We start from the raw sequence: 10293 nt of genomic DNA, 5'->3' as shown, positions 1-10293 counted from the left end.
AATATCTTACAACTGGACAACCCCTTTAAGAAACTACAACAGAAATCATGGAGAATAAATGAGTTCATAATAGAATTAGAAAAAAAAATAGAGAGAAATGATTTGGCTTGTGAGAACATACGTAAAGGTAAAAAAAAAGGGTAACAGAAGGTGCTGCACAGATGGTATTGTGTCCGTTTCTTATAGCGTGAGCGTATATGGGTATTAAAGGGATCTCCAGCACTACACCATTGATGACCTATCCGATAATGTAGTACCTGGAAACCCCTTTAATTGGCACTAGTAGGATAAAGAGAGTTGAGCTTTTGAATTTTACTTTGGACACAGCCTTTTTTGGCCATAAGAACGCTACGATTTTTGGGGGATTTTCGTCTCCACTTTTCAAAAGCCATAACGTCTTTTTTTTATTTTTCCGTCAACATGGCCGTATGAGGGCTTGTTTTTTGCATGGTGCACTGTAGATTTATTGATAGAATTTTGGGGTACATATAATGTATTGTAAAACTTTAATTATTTTTTTTTTGTGGGGCAGAGAGCTAAAAAAAAACTTAAATTCTACCATTCCCCCCCCCCCTTTTTTTTTTTTACAGTATTAACCCTTTCCAATCCAATTTGTATCCTGGTTTTCCTAGGAGGCTTACTCTTTTTCTGCCGTTATACAACGGCGCTATATGCTGGCTAAAGCCAGTACTGCATGAAGCGACACGTTGAATAGTCTCCAACAGCAGGGAGGCTGGCAATATACAGTAAGACAACCCCAACGGATGTCTTCCAACATCGAAGCTGTACAGCCTTAAATCATAATGTCTTTAGAGGTCAGACAGTGGATTGGAAAGGGTTAATCATACAGCATAAATGACATGATACCTTTTCTCTGCAGGTCAGTGTGATTAGGACTATATTTTCCTAATGCTTATCTTGTTTTGCACAATAAAAACCCTATTTTGGAATTTTGTTTTTTTGCATTGCTGCATTAAAAGTCCCATTACTTTTATATTTTTCCATGGATGGAGCCCTGTGGGGACTTTTATGCGATGAGCTGCAGTTCTATTGGTACCATATTGGAGTGCATAAAGCCTTTTTGATTGCTTTTATTGCCTTTGGGGGGGGGGGGGGGGGGGTTAAATGAACAAAATAAGCATTTTGGCTCTATATTTAGTTCAGTTTCTTTTTAGTGTTTTTTTTTTTACAGTTTTTGCCATGCAGGATAAATAGTGTGTTCAATTTATTGTGCGGGTAGTTATGGATATGAAGATCCCAAATATGTCTTGTTCTTTTCATCTTTTCTTTAGACAAAGAGAGAAAAGTGCACATAAAATGTTTTATTTTTAAAAAAATTTTTACAGCCTTTTTTTATGTTAATTTATTTTTTTACATTTTTAATGTCCCTGTAGGGGAATTGAAACTGATCGCTATGATAATGCATTGCAGTATTTCTGTAATGTAATGCTTTATTGCTTATGCAGCGTCCGAGGAGCGGACCCACAGCCGAGGAGATAGCTGGGTAGATAAAGGCCTTGCCATGGGGCTCTACCATCTCCTCCCTTGGGGGTAGCTCGTGACCTGACCAAGTTACTGCTGGGGGAGGTGACAGGGCAAAGTAACCGGAGGTTAACCTGAAATCCAAATGTCACATGTGATGCCACTGTCCCGTCTTCTGCGGTGAATCTTGACAATAGAATAAAGTAGTCCACACACAGGGAAGATGTTCTGGACAAAACCGGGAACAGTCGGTAGTGTCAGTTTACTGTAACTTTAGCAAAATCCAATTCACAAGAGCAGTTTGGCACAGATACAACAAGATAAGGTAGTGCAACAGGGAGGATTCTCGGGTCATTCCGGATGATCCACAGTCCAAGTTATCTGAGTGATCCCGCTCCCGGCGACTCTCTCTCTCTCTACCGGTCAACACTCACGTTACTTGTGCCTTCCTTTGGCCATTCAGGGGTCCTTCTCTCACTCAGTGCTTAGTGGTAGCACCGGCATATCCTGGGTAGAGACTGGTCCCAGGCCAAGCATAAGAAAGTTGCTCAGCTTCCTCCATTCTCTCCACACACAGACCGATCAGTGTCTGTGTAGCTCACTTGATTACTCTCAGACTAACTTCCACAGACTTGGACTAGCGCAGACTGACTTACATGCCTCCTGCAAACACATATATAAGACATAGTCACAGGACACACAAAGTGATACATTTTCCACTCATCACTCAGACATTCACGAATTCAATCCTGCAGAGGTGCAATACACATGATCCAAATGCATGCTACACATAAGACACTGACAAGACAATGGCACGAGACAGACACAAAACATTATGGAGGGGCCCCGCTAACTCTGGGCTGTTACAGTAGCGATCACAGTCCATGGCAGGCCCAAACGCCATTGTCTGGCACACGACTGCCATGGTTGTCCCATTGGTCTCCACAATTACATAGCGGAGAGCCAATGTCATCACAGAGGGAGTGCATTCCCTCTGTGAACCCTTTACATTCAATGAATTACATTGATCACGGCATGTAAGGGGAAAACAGCAGGGTTTGGTGTTCTCACTGATCCCCATCTTTGCATCGAGAGGCCAGCTGTCAATCATAACTGGCTCCGTCTGCAGATGGCGTAGGTTCAGCTTCTGAGTGTATGTCACCCATAGGACGTAAGTTTACAGCCTGTTATGGTAAGTACTAGCGCCGACAACCTAAACTTACAAATAACACCTGTCATGCCCTCATGTCACTAGGGCCAGCTGCATAGCTTTTCAGCCATAGCCCAATACTATGGCCACTCTTCTTATCTTCCTACCCCCCTCCCTTCTCCTGGACATGAGGACATGACAGGTCCTCTTTAAATATTACCTATAAGCATGCCATTATATACCACTGCCACTACCATATCAATAAATATTCTTTAATAGTATTTCAAGAGTATTTCTAAGACCAGCTCCAGCCACTATAAAACAACTCTTGACCATATGCCCTTCTATGGACATCATAGATGCAATAAGCTAAAGTGGAAAAAGCATCTTCCTCTGTGGAGTACTCAATGTTGTTCTATATTACATGGTCCCCCATTCATTTTAATGAGTGCCTATAATACTACTTTTTCTTTGCAGTACTCATTGAGAAAGGGCCACCCACCCAGTTTCAGGTGTTGCATGAGTAGCAGCTGGTCTTCAGTGGATCTCTATTTAGAAAAGGGGTGGTCAACATGGATGTGCAGCAGAAACCCCTAAATCATGTGATAAATATTTCTGTATTTGGTTTTGATATATACTGCAGATCTTTATTCTGAATGTCACTTATCTCACATCTTGTTAGGAACAGAGACCAGGTCCAGGGATGGACACAGTTTGCCATGAGTCACTGTGCAAAGAGTGTGCCTGGTACCTCCTCCCCCCCCCCCCAAAAAAAAATAAATTTATATATATATGGAAAAAGCTGGCTGCAATATTCTAAAAATAAAACCCTACTCCCCCGAGCAGGAACACTTACCAACTCCATATAAAAGTTCAGGTTAAAACCTAAACTGACACATAACAATCTAGAAATAAAAATGGGCTGGTAGTGTGAGGGTTATGAACATATTAATGTATATATGTATGTATCTTTATACGTTTCCGGAGGCTGTAGGCCTAAATTGTACACTCTATTCTGTGTCCTATAAAAAGCTCTGCTAAAATGCTTGTACATTTAGGCTAGTACTTAATTACATTAAGTAGAGGTGTAATCTTAAATGTCCATCATGTCTCCAAGAGCTTGTTTATCTCGTTACACTGATCAAAAGGTTGTATGGAATGCTTTGTTTTTGACTGCTGTCTAGGTAGGGCATGTGATTAGAATGTAGAGTGTGATGATAATCAGGGTACCAGACACGATGTCTACATACAAACAAATAAAGCATTGTTTATAGAGAAGACAAAATTATGTACCAGTAAAACAGGTCAACCTCTGTAACACTAGCCTACTGATACGCCTACTATTTTCTGTATAAGAATAAGGCAATGTACACAATAAAAACAGATTGCTTCTGGACACAGGCCTGATCTCTGTGTTTCATAGCTTTCTCACGGCGGCCGCCATAACCATCTTTGATTTGGAGCCTCACAGCATATTGACGGAACATTGAATTCCCTAACAGTAGTATGCTCTTACACTGTTCCAAAGCCTATAAGGGCAACAAATAGTTAAGCACTGATATGTTGCCCCAGAGCAGACACTAAAATAATATCACATACCATATATACTAGATGCAAGGTTACCATTCATGTGACTTCTACACTGTCAATGAAATAAACTCAGTATACCAAGATCAGCATTACCAATAACACTTTATAAGGGCCAAATAATACCACATGACCATGATCACATATTACCACCACATAGTAAAATAATACCACCATACCGTTGCAGAAAAAAACACTATACAAAGACCGATATTATTCCCATACAGTGACCTTGCATACCATATCAGCTCCACTGGGACACTCTGCAGACAGTTTAAGTGATTACAGCTCAGTTACCTCCAGTGATCACAGGGGACTTTTTGTACAACTGGAGTAGTTTAATTTAGCCTTTCTTCTCCATCCGCCAAGGCTGCCATGATGACTTCTCCCAGTCACAACTTCTCCCTGCAGAATTACACACAGGCATCCTTGGCTCTTCATTTTGCCAGCATCCTCCCTAATTTTTCCAGTCTTGTACACAATCTCCGCATCTGCAGTCCCCTGGGTAGTGATAATGTCACCTGCGATGCCACACACAGAAGATGTCCCCACTTAGAAATGATGTCTTTTTTACGTTCCCCACTCAGTAATAATGCCCCCTTTAGCATCCAGTCAGTAGAATCCAGACGTGCCTGCAAACATGGAGGGAAAAAAAACATTGTCTTACCTGTCCAGCTCCAGAAAAATGGAGTATGCAGCGATTTCTTACCGCATGTGCGATTCCACCCCCGGGAAAAAAAAAAAATCACATCCGCATGCTCCAAATTGTCTCGCGGATGCTAATGCATCCCTATAGGTGGCTAGAGGTGTGGATCTCCTGCACGGGAGACTTGCGCGGATTTTATAATTAAAATCCGCCTGTGGACATTAGCCCTAATAATACCCCCTTTTGTCCCCATTAACTAACAATACTCCCTTCTGCTTCCAGTCAGTAATAATGCCCCTCATGCCCCAGTTAGTTATAATATTCCTTTTTGGCTCCAGTTGGAAACTTGCCCCCCCTTTTACATGTAATGCCACCTATAGCCCCCTTTTAGATATGCCATCTTTCACCACTTTAGATATGTCACCTTTTGCCCCGTTTGCATACATATGCCACCTTTGCCCTATTATATAGGTATGCTACCTTTTGCCTCTTTTACATATATTTCAGGTCCCTGATCAGGTCTCATGTTACTAAAAAATGTGCAAGAAATATAAGCTTCTTATGTACTTGAGAAATAACCTTCATTTTCTCACCACCAGTTCCTTACATGTTGCAACCATCTGGTTTGTGTAAATCTTATGTAATCTGTGTTATTATCTACGTGGGTGTCAGCAGGAAGAAAGAATTTCCCTAATCAGAAGTGCCTATGCCCCTTGTCCTTAGATTGTAAGCTCACATGGACAGGCCTCCATTCTGCTCTTATGTCTGTAGCAATATATTATATACTGTGTATGGCCACTAGGTCTCTTACTACTTGTATGTGGGTACAACAATGAGGCTAAGAACTTGTTGGCAGTGTATGTGAGGGGCTGCCACCATCACACATTGTTCTGTCTCAAACACCTCGTGTAATAAAGGACCTGGGCCAACTTGGAGTGTGAAGCATCCTAATAAAAACCAATTCACAGAACATGGTCACCGCAGTCTAGAGCTGCACTCATCGGACCAGGCAATGTTTTTTCACTGCTCAATAATCCAATATTTGCTCTCTTTTGCCTAATAGGGTCCTGCCATTCTGTTTCCTTTAAGCAGAAATGGCGCTGGACCTATCATCTGCGGCCTATTCGTGCTAAGGAACGACGAGTTTTGTGTTTGGACATATAAGTTGGAACGCCATCATTGTACAGGGTGAGGCAAAAGTCTAGATACACCCATTTAACTGCTGTAATAATAAGAACATTGACCTCAAATGTGTGAAAATATTAATTGGGAGGGAGGCAGCATTTTTTAATTGAGGAGACGTTTTAGGTGGCCATTTTGAAATCTGCCATATTAAATTTAGTTCAAGTTTTTCAAATGGCAATGTGGTCATGTGATATATATCAATATCGGATAGAATTGACTTAGAAACATACTGGAGTGTCAATTTTGTCCCATCTTTACTTGCTTAGGAGTTAGTGAGGGCAGTGTTTCACAAAGTGCTTAACATGATGTGTTCAATATTTGTTTCCTTAGACGATCAGCACACCTCCCTCTGGCACTTGAACAGCAGCAGCTCAGTAGTACCACTCCAGGAATCCGAGTTGTGTTCTTTCTCTCTCTCTGATACAGGAAAGCCCAGCTCTCAAGTAGTACTGGGGCAGATGACTTCTCATAAGGCTCACTGTAAAAACTGCTGTGTCACAACTAAGCCTGCTTTTCATACCCAGCCATCAGCCAATCAATGGGCAGCTCACTCCTCACAAGGCTCTCTGCAAAAAACTGCTGAGTCACACCAGAGTCTGGGAACAGCAACTGCCTTTAAGGGCTCACTCACACAGGCATATGCATCCTGTGTATTATGCGTGTAATACACAGTACACAGCAAATATGCATGTTAAATCTATATTGGTGCATATTACGGCTGATCAGTTGACCGCTGACAGTGTCGGTATACACTGGGATCAGAGCAAAGCTGCTGCTCCGATCCTTGTGTAGTGGTTGGCATTTGTAACTGCAAACACACCTCCCATTGATTTCAATGAGCACTGCAGCTGTAGTTACAAGCTCCAACGAATTTACAGGGGTCAGAGCAGTGTCTTCTGCTTCAACCCCAGTGTGTACTGGTGCTATCAGCAGTCCCCTGATCAGCTGATTTAGGCCTCTTGGGACCCCATCGATCAACTATTGATGACCTATCCACAGGATTGGAGCTCCTGGAGGGTAATTTCCATTCTGGGAAGAGAAAAGAGTTATTGTAAGTGGAACAACTGCTGGGTTTAGCCAGGTCTAGCTGCTCGGATGACATCATGAGACCAGGGATTGGAGCTCATGCAACGTAATTTGCATCTCCTGGTGCATTCTGGGAAGAGTGAAGAGTCACTTTGAGTGGGATGATTGCTGGGTTTAGCTGGGTTCAGCTGCTCAGAGGACATCCTCATACCAGAGATTTAGAAATGTGGTAGATATAGTATATGTTGACTTTAGTAAATAGAGTTGAGTGAACATACTCTGCCGAGCTTGATGCTCATTCGAGTATTAGCGTACTCGATAGTGCTCGTTGCAAAAGAGAGAGAACGAAAGAACACCAAAAAAAAAAAAAGCTCGGGACCCGGCATCCCACATACAAAAATGCGCGAGTCTCCCAATTGTAGTCAATGGGGTTCATTACTGGAGTAGAGCTCTTGAATTTTACGAAAAGCTCGACTCGAATAACGCGGACCCGAGCATTTGGCTGCTCGCTCATCTGTATTAGTAAAGCATTTGACAAAGTATCTCATACATCCTTATTAAAAAAATGAACTAATATAGGATCGCTGCTCATGATGGCTGAGTCGCCCCGACAGGTCCTGAACCATCCTGGCCAGGTCACTAAGCTGACCGGTAATCACATTAAAGGACTCCATTCACACTGTGAATCCCACCTCAAAAAAGTCTTGTAGACTTTCAATGCAGGCTATGACTAAGGCAGTGAAGGGCAACCTTTTGTAGCTCGGTGTGCCTAAATTCGCCAAAAAACCGAGCATAACTTGGGTGGTGTGTCACTTCGAGAAAAAAAATCCATAAATTTGCGATATTTATAGTTTAAATAACCAAAAAGTATAATTGTAATATATAACTGTATTTAGTAAACCTAAAACACCCATAGCACATGCCCTCGCTTCTACCAGCCTCCCCTTCACTTATCTTAGTAATGGTGAGCCCCCAGCAGTGACAGCGCTCCCTGACAGCGGTCCCCCAGCAGCGACAGCGGACCCCACTTCCCAGCAGCGACAGTGCCCCCCGAGAACCACGTACTCACCCCATCCACGTCCTGGAAGCTCTGCTCCTCCGCTGGCCTCCGAGCCGTTAGCAGAGATGATCTCCGGCGCACACTGACGTCAGTGTGCTGCCGGACTCCTCCTCCCCGGATGCTCTCGCGGAACCAAGTGGTAAGAGACGTCTGGGAACGGGGGGAGGAGGATCCTGGCTGCACACTGACATCACAGTGTGCGCCGGGATCAGTGCTGCTACCGGTAGTAGCGCTGGTTAGTGAATACCAGTAGGGGAGCCGCGGCCCCTGCTAATATTCACTAATGGGGTGAACGACTGACAGCGGCCGCGTGTCAGCGACTATGGTCATGCGTGTCATAGGTTTGCCATCATGGGACTAAGGCCTCGTTCAGACGAGCACTGTTTCGGCATAAGAGGCGCATGAAAGATTGACATGAAGGAATTCTAAATTCATAAAATACTTGCATGTAACAAAGATAGGACACGCGACTGCAAACTCACATCTAAGGTCTGTGGTGCCGGAGAAGATAGGGTCTAACCTATCTTTGGTGCGTGCTTTCTATAGACTCCTATGCGAGCTGGAAAACACGCACCTCTGATTGTGTGAACGGGCTAATTAAAATAGTTGGAATTCACCCGTTCACGCGATCTTTAGGGCAGTATAGCCGCAGTCTTTTCACGCTCCTTTAACCCTTTGCAATCCAATTTTGGATTCAGGGTTTCCTAGGGGGCTTTCTCTTTCTACCATTATACAATGGCGCCATCTGCTGGCTTGAGCCAGTACTGCAGTATGTGACATGTCGGAGAGGCCCCCCGACAACAGAACGGCCAGTAATCTACAGTAAGAATACCCTTCCGGATGTCTTCCGACATCGGAGCTCTACAGCCTTCAATCAGAATGTCTTTAGACGTCAGACAGTGGATTGGAAAGGGTTAATGCGTGAAAACAGCGCTCGTGTGAACGAGGCCTTAAATCTACAGGCTTCTACTTTGTAGGACTATTTATATTTTCCAGTTTATTGTATTCTTGCCTCACACCTTCATTCACAAGAATAACTACCTATTGAATTAATTGGATGTTAACTGTCTATAGTGAAATAATTATACTGTAATGGGATTCATGTATGAAACCTCCTTTATTCATATGTGGAAATCATGAAAGAGTTCAACACGATTTATCAGTTCTAGTTCTCTGTTTATTTAATCTTGTTTGAAAAGATCAATCATGGAAATCTCTTTGATTTAGTCTTCAGATTCCTGCTCATTTATTTCATTTGTCAATCGTATAGATATGGCAACAGCGCTCATATACATGTGATATCAGGAAAATACATAACTCTTGTATATATACTAACAAAGATAAAATTGCAATGTTCTTCGCACATATTTTGATCAAAGCATGTGGGCCCATCCGCCAACGTCCAGGTGACCCCATCTGCCAACGTCCAGGTGACCCCATCCACCAACGTCCAGGCGACTATGCTTATGGTTGGGTCCTAACACTAATAGATACTAGGCATGTGGTTTAACTCCTTAATGCTACAGGACGTACAGTTACGTACTGCAGCTTTGGGGTGTGTATGCAGGGAGATTGTGGGGCTATCCCGCTCCATACAATGCAGGTGTTGGCTGTTTCTTACAGCCGACACCCACCCAAAAAGCTCAAATATGCTGTGCCGCTCATCAGAGCTGTTAACCCTTTAAGTGTCGCCGTCAATTCTGACAGCAGCATTTAAATGCCCCGACCAATGTTCATGGGTCCTGAATGGCTCCCATGATGAGATTGTGGGTTGCTGTGCAGTTGTCATGGCAGAAAAGTGGCATGGATTGATAGATTGCCTGTTAGATTGCAGTATAATGTAATGCTTTGGCATTACATCATACTGTAGCAGCGATCAAACTATCGCAGGTCCTTGTCCCCTATGGAGGCTAAAAAAAACTGTAAAAATTATTTTAAAAAGTTTTACTAATCTAATCTAAATAAGCCTCCATGCTTTTTCTTGCACCACACTTTGACCCCTTTGCTGTAACTTTGGTGTATGATGTTGGTGTCATTAGATGACACACACGCTCACTGATGTCGTAAAATCATCAAATGTGAGTTTAATACATTCAGGGAGCTGTCAGGTAGGCAGAAAGTTACAATGTTAGGTCTATGGGCGGCGCTGCTGTGCTT

Source organism: Eleutherodactylus coqui, chromosome 10 (genome assembly GCF_035609145.1).
Source record: "Eleutherodactylus coqui strain aEleCoq1 chromosome 10, aEleCoq1.hap1, whole genome shotgun sequence".
Classification (NCBI taxonomy): Eukaryota; Metazoa; Chordata; class Amphibia; order Anura; family Eleutherodactylidae; genus Eleutherodactylus; species Eleutherodactylus coqui.
This window is presented reverse-complemented; position numbering follows the sequence as displayed.